This window comes from Clinocottus analis, unplaced genomic scaffold, assembly GCF_023055335.1.
Source record: "Clinocottus analis isolate CAN_PGR_092001 unplaced genomic scaffold, fCliAna1.0.p SCAF_8, whole genome shotgun sequence".
Lineage (NCBI taxonomy): Eukaryota > Metazoa > Chordata > Actinopteri > Perciformes > Cottidae > Clinocottus > Clinocottus analis.
Genome location: NW_027176240.1, coordinates 7,315,515 through 7,337,586, shown reverse-complemented (window position 1 = coordinate 7,337,586; position 22,072 = coordinate 7,315,515). Strand labels below are relative to the sequence as shown.

The following is a 22,072-nucleotide window of genomic DNA, read 5'->3' as shown; positions in this document are numbered from 1 at the left end:
ATAGAGCAAAATGAGGAATTGTGTTTGTGAACAACAAGGGGAATTTGCCTGAGATTTGCCTAGCTGACTCTAAACAAAGGTTGACTCTTTGGGGACATTATACATATGCCATGCGAGGCCACAGGGCAGTTGGCTGTTAAACAAATTTTATCTAATACCGTATTAAAGATTGTTAAAAATGTAACGTGAATTGCTTTAGATGTTGTTGTACATGAATACATAGTATAACGGATTTACTGGCAGTTGGTGCCATGGGAGGCCCAATTGACCTTTTCACCTCAAATGACCGATAACTATATTCTGTAACAGGTAGAGGGTTGTATTTTAGACGACTTCAACCAAAATCAACAGAGGCTCAGGTTTGCAGATGATGTCAAAGACTTGATTTGGATTCTGACTATACTTAATTTTACCTCTAGATGGCAACAATTTACTTTTCTGTTTTTGAGAGGATTTGAGTTACAAAAAATAAAGATACCCACAGTTTCGTTGTTTTTTCAACATATTTGATCTATGCTGCAGAGCTGAATTCGTTCTAATCTCTAAATCAAGCTTCATCCTTTCATTGCTCGAGTCTTTATCATTTTGGTGGTTATTGTCCATCATTGCCATGCCAAGACACCACACACACACACACACACACACACACACACACGGATGTACACACAAACTACAAATACAGCTATGCCTCAGCACAAAACCTAAACCAGACATTGGGTGAAAAGCAGTGCAATCTCAAGCAGAGTCTGACAATAACAGACATATCAACTATCTCCTAATTGATACAGCTAGGCGGTCAGTCAGTCGCTTAATGAATTGCTAATAGCCCTCAGCAATGCCGTAAGTGACAGGGGACGAGCATTCCACCTGGTGGAGGCTGCCTGGGGACTGCGGTGGATGTGGATGCTTCTCATTAATGGAGACGGGATGCCTGGCGATTGTTCAGTCTTGTGTAGAGAGGCCTCTTGCACACGGAGGCCACGCTTCTCCCTCAGCTAGCCCCCATAACCTCAGACAGCCGAGTATCACAGAGTCACCGATAATGAAGACTTGATCAAAGAGACGTAGCATTCCACCGAGCCCGGCCGAGCAACCCGCCAAGACAAGGGAGGAGGGCCGAGAGAGGGATTGAAAGAAAGACAAGGAGAGAAAAGAATAGGAGGGGGGGGGAGAGAAAGGGCTTGTAGCTCACTCTGCATAGTAAGGCAGCAATTAGAGAGTTTGCAAAGCATACTTCTGCTGGCAAAGAAAATGCATTGATCTGGAAGTCTAACCATCAAGATTTAGAAAGTGCTTGATAAAATGGGTTTGGTGTGTGCTGGTCGATAAATTGGTTCGTAATGGCTATAACCTTAAAGCAGGATGCATGTATTTACAAAGCTGCAGTGAGGAGTGGTATGTCTTTGTATTTTATTTTCATCTTAATACAACCTGTAAACACTTCCATGCAAAAAAAAAGTAATTTACATATATCAGAGCATTAAAAAAGTGATATAATTAAAAAGTAAGACTATTTTAGGACCCAAAAAAGTCACAAGCATTATGGTGAGAGGTACATATGCTACTCATTCATTTGCCACACTTGCCACAAGCAGCAGCGTTATTTATCTTAATGCATGTAACTGCTAGCCCTTAAACTGACCCATAATTTGCTACTAATAACTGCTGTGGGCGGAGTGATTATAGCTTATCATTAGTGCCAGCAGCTTTTACTAGTGCGATCCCAGCTAAAGGGCCCTTTCTATAATTGTAAGCCATTATAAATAGTACGTTGAAGGTATAGGCGGGCCGCTGACTCCTCTTTGTTAACTGCTGGTGATTGAGCAATTAAACTTTGGCAACTTAATTACCTCACCACAACAACATGACTATGAGGCATTAAGGTATGGCATTATGATAAACATTGTTATCAGAGAGCGACGGCCTTAAATTGGGTGACGGATGAGTCTGTGTTTCACGCCAGCTGCCAGCAAAAGTAAATAAATAATATAATGACAGATGAAAAGTGTTTTTCTGTAAAATTATGAATTGAATTAGTTAAAAAAATAAAAACATATCATTACATTTAGAATAATATATATTATAGTGGTGGAAGTAGAATGAGGTTAGTGGTATTTTTATTTGTATTGGCACTGTTATTACAATATCTATTCACCTGACCACCCGCCTATTAATTAATTGCCTACTTAATGTGACCTATTGTAGAATACAGAAAAAGAAGAATAAGGTCCCACAAGCACTGCGTCAACTAGCTCTCAGCATAGAAAGGCTAACAGATGTTGCATGGAGCAAAACAAAAAACACCAGAATAAAAACTAACATCCATTTGTCAGCCCAAGTAGGAATCACACTATGCAAGCTCCTCATTAAGTGGCATTAAAACTGTGAAGGTCTATAATTATCGAATAAATCCTTTCCCACATGAATGAATTCATCTGCGTGCCATAATTCTTCCCCACACAGAGCAGCTCTGGCGGTGAATGAGTCTTTTGTGCACCACTGTTGGAAGGCTTTTGTGAAATTACACTACTACATAATGATGCTAATCATAAATTTGCATTTCAAGATGGAACAGCATGTGTGCGTGCGTGCGTGCGTGCGCGCGCATGTGTATTTGTTTGTGCGCGCATCTATATAAATTTGAAAAAAGTAAACTCAAGCAATCTAATCTTAAAAGATAATGAAATGTAGGCATGTCTCTGATATCTTAAATTAAACTCATGTAGCTTGTTTAGATGTCTTTTCTTCCTGCAGCTGCAGGGTCGAGAGGATGCACTGCAGACTGAGAGAGAAATGGAACTGACTGACCTCTCAGCTTGAATGTAAGTTGCCTCACTTCATCTCTGTCCGTTCCTTTTTGCTCTTTATTTTTTTTATCACACTAAACAGTATATCTATCTTTTGCGTCTCCCGATTTCCTCTCTTCAAACTACATTTTAAGAAACAAGTCTGCACACATGCAAAACAGACACAAACGCAAAATCAACACAACACACATGCATTGTAAACGCTAATAGAAGCCACATGACGGCGATATTAGATTCAAGTTTCCATTCATTGGCTGAGAGTAGCAGGTGTGTGTTTCATTACCCACCAAAGAAAACACAAGTCCTGTGTGAGCTTCTTAATGTAGGGGCTTGACCAACTAATGAAAGCAGACAAAGAGACCGATCTAGAGCCAGCGCCCACTCTGTGTCCACTTAGCACCAAGCTGGAACCTTTGCCAATTAGGACCTGTTTGTTTGATGTGACAATTAACAGGGAGGCGCTTGGTCAATAATCCCAATATGGTTTCACTCTGCTCACTACTACCATGTCCACCTTTGTTACAACATCCAGCATTTAAGGGTAGGGACAAATGAGCATGACACATTTTTCCATTAGTTTGCCTACTTTGTGTTTGTGTGACGATTTAGATTATCTCTTTTGAATTACTGACTTCCTCATTAATTGAAAAAAAGGCATTTTATTCAATACAAATGATGGATAATATGTTAATATACCTATCGGCGCCGTATAGTTGGAAACAAATCTCAGGTTGGCCATACGTTTCATTGGTTCCTTGCAGGCACATTGTTTCCAATTGCTTATAAATATGACTGTAGGTATGAGTCATGGTTATACAGAAGTAATTTGCATGAAATATATTTGTGACCTCAGGACTAGGACCACATGTAAATGATAACGGATGCAGTGTGCGACACAACAAAAGGATACTGACCAAAATCCAGTCTCTACGTCTAGATCTTCATGCTATTTACCTAACCTTTTTCTCTGGAATAATTCTGAAACGCATTGTTTTACATTCACAGTAAGTCATTTGGCTTGGGATAAAGGGCACTGGAAAACAACAGTGTGACCACAGTGCTTTGCATCTCCCTCAGCTTTACAAAACAAATTGAGCTTTAATATGCAAAGCAAAAGGCTTTTCAAAAATAGGAAATAACCCTAACCCTATTCATACAAAGACATCAGACATGCTCCTCAACATCACCGTTGCTACTGCAATGTTTTCTAATCTGATTATTGAATAGAGTTGACAAACATCTGCAATCCCTGACATGTTTGTGCCAAGAACAACATCATAAAAGCATTTGTCCATTTTTGGATGTGAGGCGGGACATGGGGAAGTAGCTCAGTTTGGAGGGTTTAATGCAGGATGTCTAAAACCTCACTCCATCATTTGTGGCTTAGTCACAGCTTTCATCAACACAGAGGCAAAGGGTTTCAAAAAGTAGTCCTGCAGGTGTACAAAGTAACTGCTGGAGTTGTCGTAAGTGTGCGCATGAATGTTGAATGTGTTGTGCGTAACAATGTAAAGCCTTGCAGTGGAACTCGGTATGACGCCTGGAAGCTGTGGCCGCGACTGTGCACTAGGTGGTGCCCCATCTCTTCACCAAGACAACACCACATGGTGGTACTCTGTTGCAAAACCCAGCACTAAACCTGTAACGACTGAGCTGTGCATGCGAGCGGAGCGATGAAGCTTTAGGCATGAGTGACAGCATTTCAAGTTACCATCGTTGATGATGTTTCTCAATCAATTTTTTTTCTTCTACATTTTCCGACAACGTAAAGTGTATAATAGGTTCCTAAAGGTATAGTATAAGAAAAAAGTATATTGTGTATGTGTGTGTGTGTGTCCCCTCGCCCCCTCCTCCCGACTACCCGTTCTCTCAATAACTCATAATAATGTGATCTGAGGAGAGAAAACTAGTGCTGGTTGATTAAAAGAGATTCAGGTGATGAAGGCTCCATCCTTGGTGCTGAGGGCCTGTAGTTCCAGGCCGGCACAAGGCAGCAGCTGGAAGCGTAATTACAAGGGCTGATTTATACATCATTAAGACCTCCATATAAGTCACCCCTTTTGAAAAGAGCAGTTAAGCTACTTATACTTTTCACAAAACAGCAGCAATTCTGTATAAAATGAATGTATGACGTTCCTCTGAAAGCATATGGTATATTTCTCACCTATTAATAATTCAAGTTGAATGAGCAGAAATTAGTTGGCTCGGTTACCGCCGCGTTTGTCCCACATTAATTTCACCGACATTTTGTAAATGGGGCTATTACGCTAAAAACAAAGCAGAGTGAATGACCACGGTTTGCTGTACTTAGGAAAAGAGAGGGCCTCATTCGTACACCTGTCATTTTCAAACAAGGCACCATTATGGTTTGCAGTGAGGGGATATCACACCTTTCATTGTAGCCGTATCCCTTCTGTGGAAAAGCAGCAGCCTTGAAATTGTTACCAGCGAGAGAAAGCCATTTGTTATCTAAAAAATCCAGACAGTTGCTTTTCACTTCAGAGTCTGTCAAATGACTGAAATGTGGCCGGCATTTCAAAATGAAAGAATGAATAATAAGCATTTCCACTGAGATAATTATAAAGCATGTGTGTCTTCCTTCTACAGAGTGCATGCATTGAGTTTCTCCGAAAGTCTTAAACTTATAACTAAGGTTTAATTGAAATCAAACGAGGCCCCCGTCATTGGGGTAGCTGTATAATACACAAGTGAACAGGTGTTCTTTTCGATATTCCCGGGCATATACATTTTAACGACCCTTGACACGTTATATTCACACTGATTTTGAGATACGCACACACGCAGACATTCAGCGGCAACACAGAAGGAGCAGCTCAATGGGGCTGAGCACATTGTTGCTTTAACCTTCTGCGCCAGTTATCCCTCTCAGAGCTCCAAGCCTTGGCAGCTAACTCTATTGGCTTTTTGTCATGGAGCCCTAGCTTGTACAGTGGCTGCAGGGTGGATAGCAGAGGGGGAGAGATCAGGGGAGAACAAAACGCTAAGGAAAAAATTCCTTTCTTTCACATTATTCCTGAAGTGAAGTGAGTGTGAGCAGGGGCTGGAGGAGGCCTTGTAGAGGCCCCGTCGTCTTGTGGTCATTATGCTCGGCAGATCATTAGGCCCTGAAGAGGAGGCACACGACACAGCACCCACACTCTCTCAGCTGTGCTGTCCCTTTCCCCATCCCCCAGCGACCCCTCCACTCCTCACCAAGGCTGAACGGTGAGTAAATGACCTGACCTCTTCCAGCCCCTCTGCTAAATACTCTGTAAGGCTGCTTGATGCTGATATGGATGAACGGATGCTGCAGACCTCCTTTCTAATCCCGAGCATAAAGTAGGGTGCAAAATGGGGTAAAGAACTGTCCTTTTGTCCCTGTTCACCTCCACTTGGGGATCTTGTGCACCTCGGGTGAGGTGCGAGTTGAGGGCGAGTGTTCCCTAGTCAGGTCAAGTGAGCTAACATGGAAATGGCCAAATCAGGAACCTACAATTTAACACTCGCGCGGGCAGACGGGACCTGTTTGTGTCATTATGATATTTTGCATGATGAATTCTGGCCTTAATGGGCCCATTAGCGTGCAGGAAGAAACCAGTCACACAGAGGTCATATCTCAAATGGTTCGCCGTCATAAATATAAGGGCTGTGACAAGTGAGGAGCGGTTAGATTCGTATTGGCTGATTCATTTACAAACTCGGCCCTCTCTCTGTTGCTCTCCTCCTACCTCACTCGCTTACCTCTTCCTCCGTCGCTTGAATGTCACCACTCTGTGGGAGGATTTAACGTTGCTTTTAACCCTCACCGCCTCATAATTACCTTGACATTTACCCTGCATTCAATCAAGTTTTTAACAGCAGATTTATTGCAATGACTTTTTTGTATTGCAGAAGGCAGCAGTAATTATGCAGGTTATTAAGAGTCTTCATGTTAATGCAGTTTTACATCGATATTATTCGGCAGACCCTGTTTTCCTGTATGGAAGAGCGCAGTGTCAGCTGCTTTAAGACTGAGTGACACAGGAAAGGACAGAAATACTATTAGATGAAGTATCAGATGACTTGGGGTATGAGAAGTGGAACAGGGTAGCACTGCCTCTCCCTCCTTTATTGCTCAGGTTATTATCACAACTGCTGGGGAATTGTCAAGACGGGGAGATAGGAGTGGCAACGATCCATCCGGGACTCGTTCATCACCGTGCGCCGCAGCCCCCCGAATAGAAATTACATCTGCATCTGAATTAGTAACATTATTCGCCAATTTGGCTCAGAGTGAACATTGTTCCATTGAAGGTGGAATTAAATTAGAAAATGAGTGAGTCTTTAATTTTCAGATTATAAATCAGAGAATATAATTCACCTCCTTGTACCTTAAGGGCAATCACATTATCCTAAGCGACATTTTATCCTTAGCCCCGCCAAGTGATCTCGTCACGACACGCAGTCACACACCAATCACGCTTCCTGGGGAAGCAGGAAATACATCTTGTCCTCCAAAATTAGACATAAAATATGAGTGTCTTCTCCTGCATGAGAGCTTATTTTACATGAAATTTGATGGTCCTCCTGTCCTCATTAACACGGTAGAGAATGACTTGGTTCAAGTGATACAGTACCTCTTTTTCAGCACTATAAGCGCACAACATTGTTGGTAGAAAATCAGGTAAACATATAGAATATATAGATCTATATTGTAAGCCTAGATTATATGACACTTGGAGAGTCAATATTATGGATTTGAAAGCCCTTAAAAACAGTATTGTGCTTTTTGTTGCAGTATTCCACCTTTTTACTAGGAGAAAAAAAATCTTTAGGACCCGCTGAGCTTTACACCTTTTCTGACAGCTCTGTAACATTGTAGCGAAAATGCTGCTTGGCTGTAATAAACAACTTAGCAACTTATAGCCGCACATAACCTGGTCAAATTAGAAGGAATGGATCGACCTTTTACTGCCAGTCGTTGCTGTACTGTGGCCCAAAACTCTCTGCCTGTTCATTTCATTCTGGCCAATGCCCAGACCTCATTAAAAATGAATGCACTCCTTAAACCCCAACACTAGGCCTTTTCCATTAGGGAGAGAGATATGAGGGTGATAAACATTATTTGTGATCGGATATGAATCGTGCGAGGATTGGCTGCAATATTGAAAGCCACATTGAAAAGTGATTGTGCTTGAATTCCCCCATGCAGTTTCATGCCATATCACAGCTCTTGTAATTTGATTCCTATTCATTTTGGCCATTGTTGTGTATTATATTGAAAGCCCTATCAAGCTGATCTAGACCAACCAATTTGGATTTTTGTTATTCTGTCCCACTTGGTTGATTTTAAGCTGATCAGGATATTTGCCTGGCACAGTCTTGGGCATTCTGAATGGCCTTATCTTCCATTTAATTACCATACTGCCTTTGTTGGAGCAAAATTCATCTATTTTGGTGTGTAGTGGTGAGGTGCGCGTCTGCCTGTGTGTATAAAGGAGAGTGAGATGGGGGGTGTTTAGTTGTCTTCACTCTCTGTCTGTAGCTCTGATGTCACAGCCTCTTTGATATACTGTACAGGTGTATTTCCACGGTAATAGTGCATTGGTGAATCCCCCATAAAAGGCAATAAACCTTGACAGGCTATTGGAGATTCACCCCAGAGCGTTCCACTGACAATCTCCCAGACATATACATTTAATATTCCATTGATTGATTGATTTTATGGGACATGGTTAACATTATCATCAATACTGCCCTCGGGACCAAGACACAAACTTAGTCTGAAAAGAATAGTACTTGTCATAGATTATATTAAGGTGCCTGATAAACATCAGTATGAAGGGATTATTTTTTTTATTACAGTATGCATATGGTACCTTTCTATGTTTGTGTGTGTATATGAGAGCAGGTGTGCATCTCTCTAGGCATGTAGTGTTTGGTTTGGGAGTATGTCTTTGGCCTTAAACACGTATCCATATGGGGAGGCATATCATATGTAATTGCAGTATAAATCCTCGTCCAAGCACATTTTTCAGTCTGCCCCACACCACTGGTGGTTTTTGGCCTGACTGTTTGACCCCGGCACGGTAATCCACATGCCGATCTGACTGTTCTCCAGGTTCGCTGACAGTCAGAGCGGGATGATAATTTGCTGCCCTTGGACACTCTGCACCAGGGGGCAGGGATGTGATGGGCTGCAGCTCAGGTACATATTAATATTAATACGTATAAAAGCCGTCCGGCTGGCACAGAGTCATCAGCTGTAGACACTAGCAGACACACACACACAGGAATGCATAAGTGTCCACATGCAGATACTCACACACTCTCTGGAAGGCACATCTGCATGCTTGCGGACGCACACGTCGACACAAAAACAAGTAAAAGGTCCATTATGGATGAGACTGTGTAGCGTTTGCGGATGGACCGCTTCCCAAGGTCAGTTTGAAACATTTGCCAGCAGGAAACCTACACAGAGTGCCGGTTGTTCACACCGTTTGGGGAAAACACACATTATGCAAATGATTCTTCTTCTGAAATGGAACGTACACAACTAGACACAGTGTGCTAATGGCCACCGTGTCAGCCAAAGCTAATGGTTGTTGTGTGTTTGCTTACGCGTGCGCTGTACTGTGTGTGTGTGTGTGTGTGTGTGTGTGTGTGTGTGTGTGTGTGTGTGTGTGTGTGTGTGTGTGTGTGTGTGTTGTATCGTTATTATAAATGTCTGTGCATGGGATAGCGAGATGGAGCCTACTTACAAGGTTTCCGACAGAAAAGTTGTACACTTAAACTTCTACGCTGTTTTGTCACACGATGGCGAGCTCAAATGAAACAGTTGTGGACGGTGTGTCTGCGTTACTCCCGTAATGTGAATAGAGAAGACATGCAACACACGTAATGCGCAATCGTCATTGGGATGAAGAAAATTAAAAATAAAATGGCGCCCAACTCCTTATTTCTGCTGCAGCCTTCCGATGCAAAAACAGAACAGGATAAAACAGTTAGAGAATGAATTACATTGGGATATAGCTGAGGCGTAACAAACTTAAGTGAAACTCAACTTAGTAAATCACATATTATTGTTTTATGTATTTGCTAGTTTATTGTGACTAACTGTAGTCTTTTGGGAAAGTGTTTGTTCGGTATTCATACAATATAATACACAAGTGTTTGAAATCTTCCTTACATTTATAATAAAAACATTGGACCAAACTTCAGTCCCCAGCAGAATAATTCTGTCCGTCTTTGGCACGGCGGTGAATTAGTAGAGCATTTTTTATTTTGTTTTATATAAAAGCTATTATTATACTTTTATGCATATATTACTGCCTTTTTTATGGATAGAAAGGATAGTAAGGATGCATTGTTTATAAAAAATAGTTTGCATGTAAAATGCAAAAAGGAGTGAAAGGTTTGGAACAAGGAACATATTTTTCTCACTTTACATATTTCTTAATTCACAAAAGCGATTTGTTTTGTACCCGAGACATGCAGAGACCGTGGGCTCGGCTTCAACGGAAATGACAGCTTTATTTAGGGACTGAAGGTACAAACAATGTCACCCCTGTCTAAACCAACAGAATGCAGTGTTAGAAACCAAATTATATTTGCATATTTTTTGTGTATTAGCTGAGTTTGGTTGCAACAGCATCTACAAACAGTCTAAAGTAATGATGCAGTTCTTTTAAAAAGTGGGAATTACATCTTCTCTCTGTTTGGGTAGAGGCCATGACGTTCAAACACAAGGGCGACAAGGAAATAAAATTGATATAATTTGGAAATTAAGTTACTGAGGGGTGTCTGAGTAGCTGACATGTACAGTGATCTGAAAAGCCGATTTCAATGTCAATAAGCAAATCGAGGATCCGGGTTCTTGTTCTTTTCTGCGTTTCAGACATAGAAGATGTAACCGCTGAGAAGGAAAATTAAATAGCGAATGAAATAGCATTCTACATGGTATCTGTCAGGGATAAGTGTGTAGGGGCTTAATGTTCATCATATGGCACTGAACTGCATGCTTGAACTTAATTAAATCACTCCGTATGAATGCATTCGCTGAAATATTTAGCAAGGTGTTATTGGATCACAGGATGTTTCAAAAGGGATTAGCAAAAAAATGGATGCTCTCAAGACTAGAAATACATCTTCAAGACCAAAGGAGACCTTTGATTTTGACCCACACCTGGATGTTGTTCTGTCTGACTGGACATGTGTGACCTCTTCTTATCAACAGGGGGTGTTAAGAAAGGCCGAACAATGTTATTATCTTAATACCAAGCCTATACGGAGGCACAATACGGCCATACGCGAGCAAAGCCCACCTAAATAGCACTTTTTATTGGAGGAAATTAAACCATGGCTCCCTGGTGCTTTCTCAATGAGCATACTTGACACTGTCACTCGTGCTAAACAAAGATCCACAGAGACCTGTGATTACGCAAGAAGATGGCTCCCCATGACGTTACAACTGAATTGAAAAATAAGGGTGGAGTGAAAGGAGAGAAAAGTCCCTAAACAAGATAAAACCTTTTTTTAAATGTGATTTTCAAGTGCAGTCCTCGATCAAAGACATTCTTAGTCGAGTAACACTCGTAAAATTGGTCAAACTAATATATTAGTGGAGTTGATAGACAGATCTCCACAAAGAATCAGACAAAAGTACAAAGAACCTGTCTACTAAAACAGATTAGATTAGTCGACTAATCATCTAAGAAGGGGCAGCCCTTTGATTTTCTGATGATTTTTTTGCCTCTCTACAAATATAATGACACAAAGAAATGTAACAGATCCATACAGTTGTTTAGTTTTACCTCCAGACCAAAGAAAACTCTGGTCTTCTCTGGTGCAGGGGGGGTTGGGCTGGGACAGGCCATATTTCACCGTCAGCCTGACTTGCCCCAACAATGTGACAGAAGGTGACAAATAACCTGGCTCATGATTGAAATCTGACAAAATAACCCTATGTTTTATAATAGCGTCCCCAAGCAGAAATATGGCAGCCGCAAACTAAACAGTGCTTCATCACCTCCATGCCAGTCCCAGCGGTTCTCCATTAAGGGCCAGATCATTGTGTTTTGCCTCCCCCCGTCCCAGCTGACCGCCGAAGTGACAGCCCCGGCTTGCTGCCATGACATTGAAAAATATTTGTACTGACAAGGCCACAAATCACATGCCGACAAGTTTTAAAACTCAATATTCACTCAATGTGCATCTGCTATATTCTCGTTAAAAGTGTAATATGGTAGTCTCTCCCCTCCGCGTTCTTTTATTATTATGGTATTGACAGCGACTATAATAAAGTTGTGCTGCTTTGATGCCAGGGAGGGACGCACGGGAGATGGAGAGATTGAAAGAAAGGGTGTATGGGGGTGAGAGACGAGAGAGAATAGCTGGGATGGTTGAGCGCTCGCACAGCGCTGTAACGAAAGTGCTCCATTTTCATGACAGAACTTCATCTGACATGTTTAGTTTGATGGTCTACCTGTGGATTTCTCAATAAGTCTGTCATACTGTAGATCCAAACACATGTTTTTCAGCCTCAAATGTAATATCTTGCCTAATATTCACATCTCAGTCACTGTTGAACCCCATTTTACACACTACTGTCTTTAATTCTAACATATCGTAGCTCATTGGGGTATAATGAGTATACCCTCTGCCTGCTCTACACCCCTTTACGCTACTATACTAGTGCAATCGAGCTAATAGTTACTCTAATATCCCCTTAGTTTGATGCCTTGTCAACCATGTAGGCCCTAATGTGCGCCCAGTGCGCACGAGTAAGTGTGCTTTAGGCTCATTGTTAACATAAGGCCAAATCTGTAATATAGCACGGACAATTAAGTGCACAATTTTTGTATAAATGCAAAATCCCTCACTGTGAATTATTTAATCCTCTCTCTACAGTTCATTTAATAGAGCCCTTTTGGCGGGCGGTTTGAGTCACTGAAAACTAATTTGATTCTCCTCCTTGATTTAATTAGATTTTATGATGTATGGTATTGCTAATTCGGTGGCTCACCATGCGTTGTCGGCGCCTGTCCCTTGCACTGGCGGTGAGCTGTCAGAGCCCCATTTTTAACAGTATTGAAAAATTCAAGCTTTATTATTGCCCCCTCACTCATTTTCTCCCATCAGGGGCAAAGTAATGAGCTTTTAGTCTCTCCTCTTTTACTCGTCTCCCTCTCCTCTCTCGTATACTCTTTTTTTTCTTTCCCCATCTTCATCTCTCTTGAGCACTTTTTTTTTTACCTGTACACTTTTTTTTCTCTTTCTTTTCCCTGTCTTTGAAAACAACGAGAGAGGATAAAGAGTTAGGGAGAGCTCAGGGGAAAGAACTGTAAAAGCAGGGAGGCAGAAAGTAGAAATGATGGCACCAACAAATGCAATACAACAGGGGAACACAGAATGAAATGAACAGAGAATGACATGAGCGAATAAGATAGCAGGACAGGGGAAGGATGAACGAATAAAAGAGTGAGAGAAAAGAATAAATGTGTCAGAGAGAAGTGGAATGTGAACACAGCGGTGATGGTGGATATGAGAGATAAGTAGCAGTTTGAGAGGGACCGGGAGAGAGTGAGAGGAAAAGCGAGTCGCTGAGGAAAATGAAGGAGATCAAGGAAGCAAGAGAGAGAGAAAGTAGAAGGGGGGGCAATGGAGATTGTGCCATACGCTTACAGCGCTCCAGGCTTGCTGCTCTGGCATTAGCGCGCTGATTCATGAGTTAAGTTTCCCCAACTGCCCACGGCTATTAGCTTTCAGTTCCTTCGGCTGTCATTTAGACTCCAAAGAGTCTTTTGGTTAATGCACTGTTTTAATGAGAGTGCACCGCTCGCTAATATATTTGACTGTATGAAAGGTCACAACAGGAAGCTAAACAGATTGAGGGAGAGGGAGCACAATGGCGGCGGCGCTGTCAAGACAAGGTTTTTTTTTTCTTCTCTCTCTCAAGCAAACGGATTGGGGGGCGTCTGGGGTGGGCAGCGGCGCCGCGGTGTCACTGTTCCACGGCTTCTTTCCCCCTTTACCCAGCATCCAACGTAATAGGCCCTGGAACTGATGGGTTACTGCTCCCTCAAATAGTTACGCCCCATCCATCACCGCCTTTAACCAGAGAGAGAAAGAAAACTTAGAGAAAGAGATGGAAAGAGACAGGCAATGGAAGGGGCAGACACCGGGAGGAGGCACATGTTTCATTACCCATATAATCACCAGTCTGATTGCCACACAAGCAATATAAGAGCGGCTTACAGCAGCCTCAGGAAATTTATAGCTGTCTGACAATGGGATTCCCACCAACCCGTTAAATATCCCGGAATGCTGAGCCAATATGGGAGCAATGGGACAAGGATGGTTTTAGAAATATGGAATAAGACTCAATAAAAGTTTGCAGATTGAAGAATTTAGATCATTTCTGCATGTCTTTTTATTTCTGTCTTTCTTTACTGTGTCAACTTTAACCTTAATATGTGATATCTCCAACCTCAGGAGACTTCACCCCTTTTTTTTGGAGCCACAGCATTAGCAAACATTTTTGACAACTCGGCATAAACAAGCACGGCCACCGGCGTCCTCCCTTCTCCCTCTTTGTCAACACGCAGCCACGATTCTGTCACGGGACACCCGTGAGGGACTCTCTTGAGCAGCAGAGCCGTTTCTAGGTTTGGGCCCCAAACCCGATAATCTAACAGTAATCCATTCAAAACTAATCAAACATTTACAAAGGTGCCATGATGGGGAGAGAGCTCTATTCATCAGCGTCCTCCATCACCAACACGCAGGCCGACCTCGTTACGCTCGCGGCGTCTCAATCTACCTATGCAAATGAGACAGCAGCGCGCGGGGTGAGCCGGGGACTGACAACCAGACTTGTGTACAGAAATTATAAACAAATATTCATCCATTATGGGTGGAGTAGCGTGCGTCGGGAAGTGCCTTGCAGTGAGGCTGCATAACAACTCTTCTTCTGTTGGACAATTATTCACTGAGCAGGAAGTGACAGTGTTGTCAAGGTGAATTAGCAGCATATGTCAAGCTTTTGTTATAAATCCTGGCCTACTGTAACCCTTATTTCCCCCCTCCACGATGTATGTACACGGTTGATGATATATCAACACCGCTCAGTGATTAATAATTCAGCGAGGGTGATTCCACAGGGGGAGTTGTGGTGGGACGTGGGACAGGCCTGGCAGTGAGGGTTGAGGGTTTTTTGGGGTGAAAAGTGGGCTCCTTTCCCTGTAATCCTCTCCCAGTGCCTGTAGGCCCCAGACCCCTTTCCCCCCCATTACCCAAACCATTTGTTTATTGTGCAGTAATTACAAACCATCAAGCCTAAAGGCAAACAGGCAGAGAGAAGCTTTAATGATGGAGACATTTATAACAATATATCACAACAGCAATGGAATCAAACAATGAATTTATGTCGCGGGACATCAATATCAACGAGCAGCAAAACAACCAGGTGGTTATTACTTCAGTAAGTCAGGGCTTGTTGGAAACGGGAATATGCACTTGTTAAGGTAGACTATTATTGATTTGTAATGAACTACATTCCCCCTTAAAAGCTAGAGTGTTGGCAGGGTAATATGTTGCATTTTATTTAGCAATTTCATGCATGTTTGCTTCACAAGGTTAAAAACCACAATCTGTTCTGAGACAAAAAAAGAACATTTTCTCATTTTCAGCACTCCAGAAGCCATTTAATGTTCCCTGTGTAAGAGTGGCAATCCCTATTACCGCTGGATAAAGTGTACCCTTTTTTATTTGAAATGAAAATGTCAGTAATTTCTTTTGAGATTGATGACTCCTTACACGCGGGCCCAATAAATGAAAAATTGATGAAGCTCAGTTCTCTCTTTTAATATTTAAGGCAATATTAAAGTCTCTCTTACATCTCATGGAAATAGTTTTATTTAAAAGGAATAAGACCATTGGGCATTGTTTACTGAACACCTCATGCATGTTTTATAAACCCCGTGGCTCTTGGAGGAATTCAAAGGCCCTTGAAATCGTTACTGTTTTGCAGTAAGTATAAAACGACTTAAGAGGAAGTCGAATGGCATCGGCATTGTTGTGTAGCTGCTCACGTGTTGTTGGATGTGGGCTGCTTTGATGAGGGTGCCAGTGGTGGATAGCGATGCCAAGAAAGGGAGGAGGGAGTTGCGCAATAAATGGCTGAGATTTTATTTCTTCTATTGGGTCGTAATGTGTGCTCGGTGAGGAAATTGATGTTTAATGTGGCTGAGCGGACGAATGGGATGAATTGCCATTTAAAACAAAGACCCATGGGTTGAAAGCAGGGAGGGAGAAGAGGGGAAGTTAGAAGTAGGACAAGGAGAGGAAGCTACTTGAACTGTTTTGATATAGTTTAAACCAAGCCAGAGGCAAGGAGAGTCCCATGCAAAGGCGGAAAATGATAACCAGGTATTACCGGCTGAATTGTCTTGAATCAAATCGTTTTTTCAAATGGGTTGAAAGAGGGTGCTCATAGCGATGAAAATGCACAATGGACCAAATTGTGCAGAGTTCATACCTCACAACAAAGCCTGACCTGTGATGACTTCCATGGTTTTTATGTACAAAGAAAGCTAAATAATGCTGAATAAAGCTGTGGCCTCCAGTTAAATGGCAGACCCCAAAATATTTTAAAGGTAGATGGTGGGAACTTAAAGGAAACAATGTCCTGCCAGCCCAGGAACATGTATGGCATATTCACAATGTCTCTTTATTCTTATGCCCATTGAGACATTTGGTCACGATTTTAAGTTTAGTAAATTGTTGAAGTATCTTTTCTTTTTCTTTTTTTTTATCAGTAAAACTGTTGTATACATGGCATACATTTTCATGCATGTGTCTGTGTTTTTTGGCTGTGTGTGTGCAGCATGTTAAGCACACACACAGTCAAACAACAGCAGTGGAAAACCTCCTATACCAGCAGGACACAATCAGCAGCTCCAAGTTGAGCAGCCTATTACATTGTAGTGGTGGTTAACAGGGACATTCGAACTGAGAACCAAGATACTCCAGCTCCCATTTAGACAAATTAAATCAAGTCCCATAATGCTTTATGTATCTGTTGCCTGGGTTACACATCCTAGCACACCAGGCCCCTTGATGGAGGGCGGAATGAAGCCTTTTATATCAGATGCTTCGACAACAGGGGGTGACTACTACCTGCCAACTATTATCAAAGGCACTGGTTTCATAGCCCTGCCATATTTTTTGATTGATCTAAATTACACGTCAGTGAGTGCTGCAGTAACATGATCTATAAAGAGATAGCGACTACTTGTACATTATTAAACTCCCAGAGCGGCTGCTCTGCTTTTGGATTGCTGTAATTATCTGTGCTGGAGGCACAACAAGTGGCCCAAACACAGCTGTTAGCCTGCCTGCGCACCCGAGCACTGGTTGGCATTAATAGTTTCTGAACAGAAGCTACATTTGGCAGAGGTTAACATTAACATGCCGTTATGTCTGTATCTACAAATGGACCAGATGTACATTTTTTTCCTCACACTTTTCAATGCCTGTATTTGAATATCAGATAGAAATGAGAATATTGTCAAAGGGCAAAAAAAGAAGAAGAATTGGTTGCAGTGTGGTCTCGAAGGTGAAATCCAAAAAAACAATTTAATAGGGAGAGCACATGATGTGCAGCTCAACTGATATTCCTCTTTACATCCTTCCAATATCCCATGAACAGAGATTAATCAGCCACCGGTGCTTTATATATTTTTGAAAAGGAGAAATTCCAGTAAAAATGCTTTAATAGTAGTTGCCTGTGGCCTTCTGACATCCCATATATCCTATCTTGTAAGGGAGAGAGCCAGATACATAGAGAGAGAGAGAGTCTTTCTGGGATACCTGAGGGACCTCTGTGGGACTCTGGTGCGGGTCATGTGACCCATAGTGTCCGACTCTGTGGCACCAGCCAGGGATTGTGGCCAAGTGCTGGTGTTGTGGTGACAGAGACGGTAAACAGGGCGTATCGGTTTTACCGCAGGGCCTCTCTTTACCTCAGAGCAGATCTTACTCTCTGTATCGTGAGCGCATGCTCTGCATTCCAACTATAGCCGACGGACCATGAAAAAGTGAAAACATATTGATAGACGTGGGGGTATATAATAGCTCTATTAGGGATCATGGAAATCACAGTCACCTTGCTATAAGGTTGTTCTGCTGCGGTTTTGTGTAAAAGCAGAACATGCATGTAAACTGATTTTTTGATTAAAGGAAATCCATACACAATCCCCAATAATGTGTTTGTCTTGGTTTACATCATCACACACCATCAATGTATTTTGCTTGCAAGCCTTATTTCAGTTTCACCTTTTACGAGGACTGCTTGGGAGTGGAACAGCAGATGCAGACATTGAATTCGAATTCATACAAGGCAGACATAATATCAGGCAATATAGAGGCAGACAGAGAGGCTATTGAAATGCAAATAGACTGCTGGGGCCGCAGCAGCAGGGAAAAGAAATTGGCTAGGATGACAATGCAAGTAAACCACTCCAGTTTGTCAAGAAGGCCACGCTTTGTCACAAAACTGGGAATGGATTTCAGTACAAGTGCTGCTACAGCACTAAAAAGAATAATATTCAAAACTAGGAGGAAAGGAGAAATAAAATAGTTGCCCACTGCACAACTCTCATGTTAAGATTGATAAATGCCTGTAAAGTTAGCGTTTTGTTTTCCCGTTTATCACCATGTGTTTTCCAAGGGACCCCTCTTACGTGTGCTGGGTTATGGTGGACCATGAATGTGAGCGATGTTGAGGGTGAGAACGAGAGGGCCACAGTGTGCATGCATGTGCACGCTGGTGCTAGTGTGCATACACACCTTCTGCTTCATGCTTCATTCTCCTCATGAGTGGCCTTTCAGTGCACGGTGTGTTTTGTTAGTCAGGTTGGCATGCTCCATCAGGAGGAGGGACGCAGAACTGGGAGGCCTCACCGGACCCTCAGCCATAATAAATTACCTACAAGTGCTGCAGAACAATAACACAAAAAAGTGCGAGCCATCCATTTCGCCACCATTTACAAGAAATCAATATCAATACTTAATGCATTGCGGATGAAAAATGAGCAGAGATACAGGGGCATAATACAAGCTCAAATGAAAGACCTTGGAGTGCTGCTTCCCAAGGGTTTAGAGGATGAGGCGGGGAGGCAAGGTGAGAAAAAAACTGAAGTATAAGAGAGATTGCATTATGCCTTTTTGTTTTTGTGCCTGATCTATTTTTGTTGTTTAAGGTTCATAATAATCTCTTTTCTCAGCTCGGTTGTTTAATTATTAATCAATGCGCAATTTTGGCTCGCCAACAACCCGGGACGGAACATGTGCAAACATCTATTTAAAATGTTAGGAAAAAGAAAGTAACATTTAAAGCTGAATATTTAACTTTTTCTAACTTACCGCAGCAGCGTTAGAGCTCCAACAGTAGATCAGTTGAATGCATGGACGTTTCCTTAACAGCCAGTGGAGATCTCTTTACCATGTCACAAATGAATCATCTGTTAAAGATAAACATGATCTATATTTGTCCTCGAGGCTTGCTGCATGATGTCATCGCAGCCTTAACGTCCCATTTCATTGTGTTGGTCAGTGATGTATTGCAGATCTTTGCAGGCTGTGTAGAAAATTATTTCACCTTTTTAACTGAAGGATGATAAAGATACTGAAGTTAAAAAATAAATATATATATATGTATAAAGCCATATCTTTACCTTGTAGGTTAAAATTAGTTTACCACACATAATCTGTCATCAGTCTTTCTATAAAGCCAAATGTGTGTTTTTTCAGAATGACATACACAAGAGCATGAATTGTGTCAGTGGGGCCGTAACATGACTGAAGGGCTACTTTTTCACTGCCAGGTGCATCACAGGCCTCAATTAGACTTGTCATCTGCACTGAAAGGCCTTTTTAAATGGTGCTTTTGTGTTGAAGTTCCCCATGTCTTGTGGTTTGGTGAAGTTTAAACTTCTCTGGATCCCTGGAGGGCTAGCGAGCAGTTTAGACAACGTTTATACCCTTTTGTCATTCTCCTATCTCCACTATAACTCCTCCCTTTTAGTCCCTGATGGCATATGCACTATTTCCACATTTGAATTGTGTGGGTGTGATATAGGCTTTCCACAAAACTCTACAATTACATTTCTGATTTGGAAAAATGTTTTCGGGCTTTTAAAATGAATGGTACCTTCTTTTCCAGATTGTCCATGAGAGGAAAAAGAGGCGAGTATAACATTGTCAAATCCGACATCTGTTCACCTAAAGTCTGAATCTTTTTGCTCTTTCTCCTGTTATTTCCATCCATCTCCTGTGGTCGTCTCAGCCCTGCCATCTGTCACCAGTAGATGGCACTGCAGCCAAGTCATCATGCTGCACAGCCACCAATTTCACCTGCCAGCTCCAGCTGCCAAAGAAAAAAGTGCAAATGTATTTGTTTCACCCAGGCTCTGAGGGCTTTTTCCAGCCGTTGTGTTCAGAGGCCAGATGCAGTGTGTGTGACACAGAGAGAGAATATCAATAACCAATATGCTCACAAGACAGTGGCTGACGGTTCCAAGTCCTCTAAACACACAGCGGCGATTCCCCTTTTAAAAGTCCGTCCCTATTCAAATTACACTCTTGTTGCCCTGAAAACACAAATGATCATGGCTTTGGTGATAAGAAACCAAAAATGGAGCATTTTTGTTGTCTCTCCCTCTTTGTATTCCAGTTACTCAGGTTACGGGCCATCAAAAGCACTGCGTATAGTCTTTACTATTACGTCTGCCTACCTCTGACTTATCAAAAGGCGAATAACATCAATTAGTCTTTGGAGGATAGAGTATTTTTTGTATTGTTAAAGGTCTGGTGTCGAGTTCTGAAGGGAACCATTGTCCCTTCTTGAGCTTGAGTCCTTTAGAGGCCATAAGTGTTTATTGAACTCAATAGAAAGCGCGGGGACAAAGGGACCTGATATTCCTTACTCACTTGCTGCATAGTTTGTATCATAATTTCACTATAAGCTGTTGCGATCGGCGCTGTGTGAGGAATTTTGGCAGCCGTTCAGTGAGGCTCTTTGAACCCAAGCCGGTCCGGGTGTGTTGTGGGTTCCACCTGATTACTCCTGAAGACCGATATTAACCCGAACCATGACTTTGAGGGTATTTGAGATTGCATGTGTTGAATTTGGAGGTTATGTGGTGGGGTTTAGACGGGGTTGAGCACTGGATTTCCTAAGATTTTAGGCTGACAAAATTATTCTGAGTACACAGATTGTCTCTCTAAAATATTGGAGACACTAATGCTTTTAATATATTAGGGTGATAGCATTAAATTGCAGAATTCTGACTTGTTCTAGCAATATAATATAACTTTTATCCACAGCTGGAAAATCATCTTCATTTGTATTCTACTACAAATTTTCAACTTGTATGCACTTGTATTGTTGGAGTTTTTGTTGGTGATACACCTGGAATCAGTCACGTCCATATATTTCTCTCCTAGACAGATAAGTAAGTGATATATCTGAGTAGAGTGTGACAAAGTTCATTCTCTTGTCCCCCATGTTGCCCCAGGCTGGATGAGCTCATGAGCGCTGCACAGTGAGGAATCAAAGAAAAGTGTTTGTTTCAACTGAAGGGGGACCTCGGTGTTGCAGTGTCAGCGCTAACACGCTCGTCACTCGCCATTGTTTTTTTGAATGGCTGTATCTCTGTCCCAGGTTGTGTAAAACACACCTCCCTGTCACTTGAACTCTTTGAGCAACAGTTCAAAAATGTTGGGAAAATATGCATGTTCATTGTCATTATTGGAGTTGGATGAGAAGATCAATACCACACAAATCTCTGTACAGCAAATATAATACCAGGAGCTATCTTAGCTTAGCATAAAAACTGAATTCAGACGGAAACATCTAGCCTGGCTCTGTCCAAAGAAGAAGAAAAACTGTACCAGCAAGCTCTAATGCTCACTTACTAAAAAATATATGTTTCCCAAAATGTCAAGGAGCAGACTCAAGCAGATTGTCTAATCGTGTCTTCTTAAATCATGTTCAAGTCTTCCCCTCACGTCATTACTTTTATCTTATTTTGAGCACTTTGTACTCAAACAGTGAGTGCAGCTAAAGGCATCAGTACTTTGTCAGTTTGTTTATATTGCAGTTTGAGATTAAGCGTTAAGGTTCTGCATGTTTGCATATTCTGAAGTAGTCGGTGCAGCGTATTACAACTTAATTGCGAAAATGTGGCTTTATGCTGAGTGAGACTAATTTCGGTGGTCTCGAA

The 22,072-nt window shown here is 41.9% G+C and overlaps 1 long non-coding RNA gene across 2 annotated transcripts in view; it reads left to right on the top strand.

The window, feature by feature from the left end:
• The window catches only part of LOC137780232 (uncharacterized), an 84,770-nt gene that overhangs the window by 19,276 nt on the left and 43,422 nt on the right, over positions 1 to 22,072 (top strand). For both annotated transcript variants that reach the window (XR_011077122.1, XR_011077121.1), the window contains exon 3: positions 2,755 to 2,822. This is a non-coding gene — a long non-coding RNA (uncharacterized lncRNA). The remainder of the gene's footprint in view (positions 1 to 2,754; positions 2,823 to 22,072) is intronic.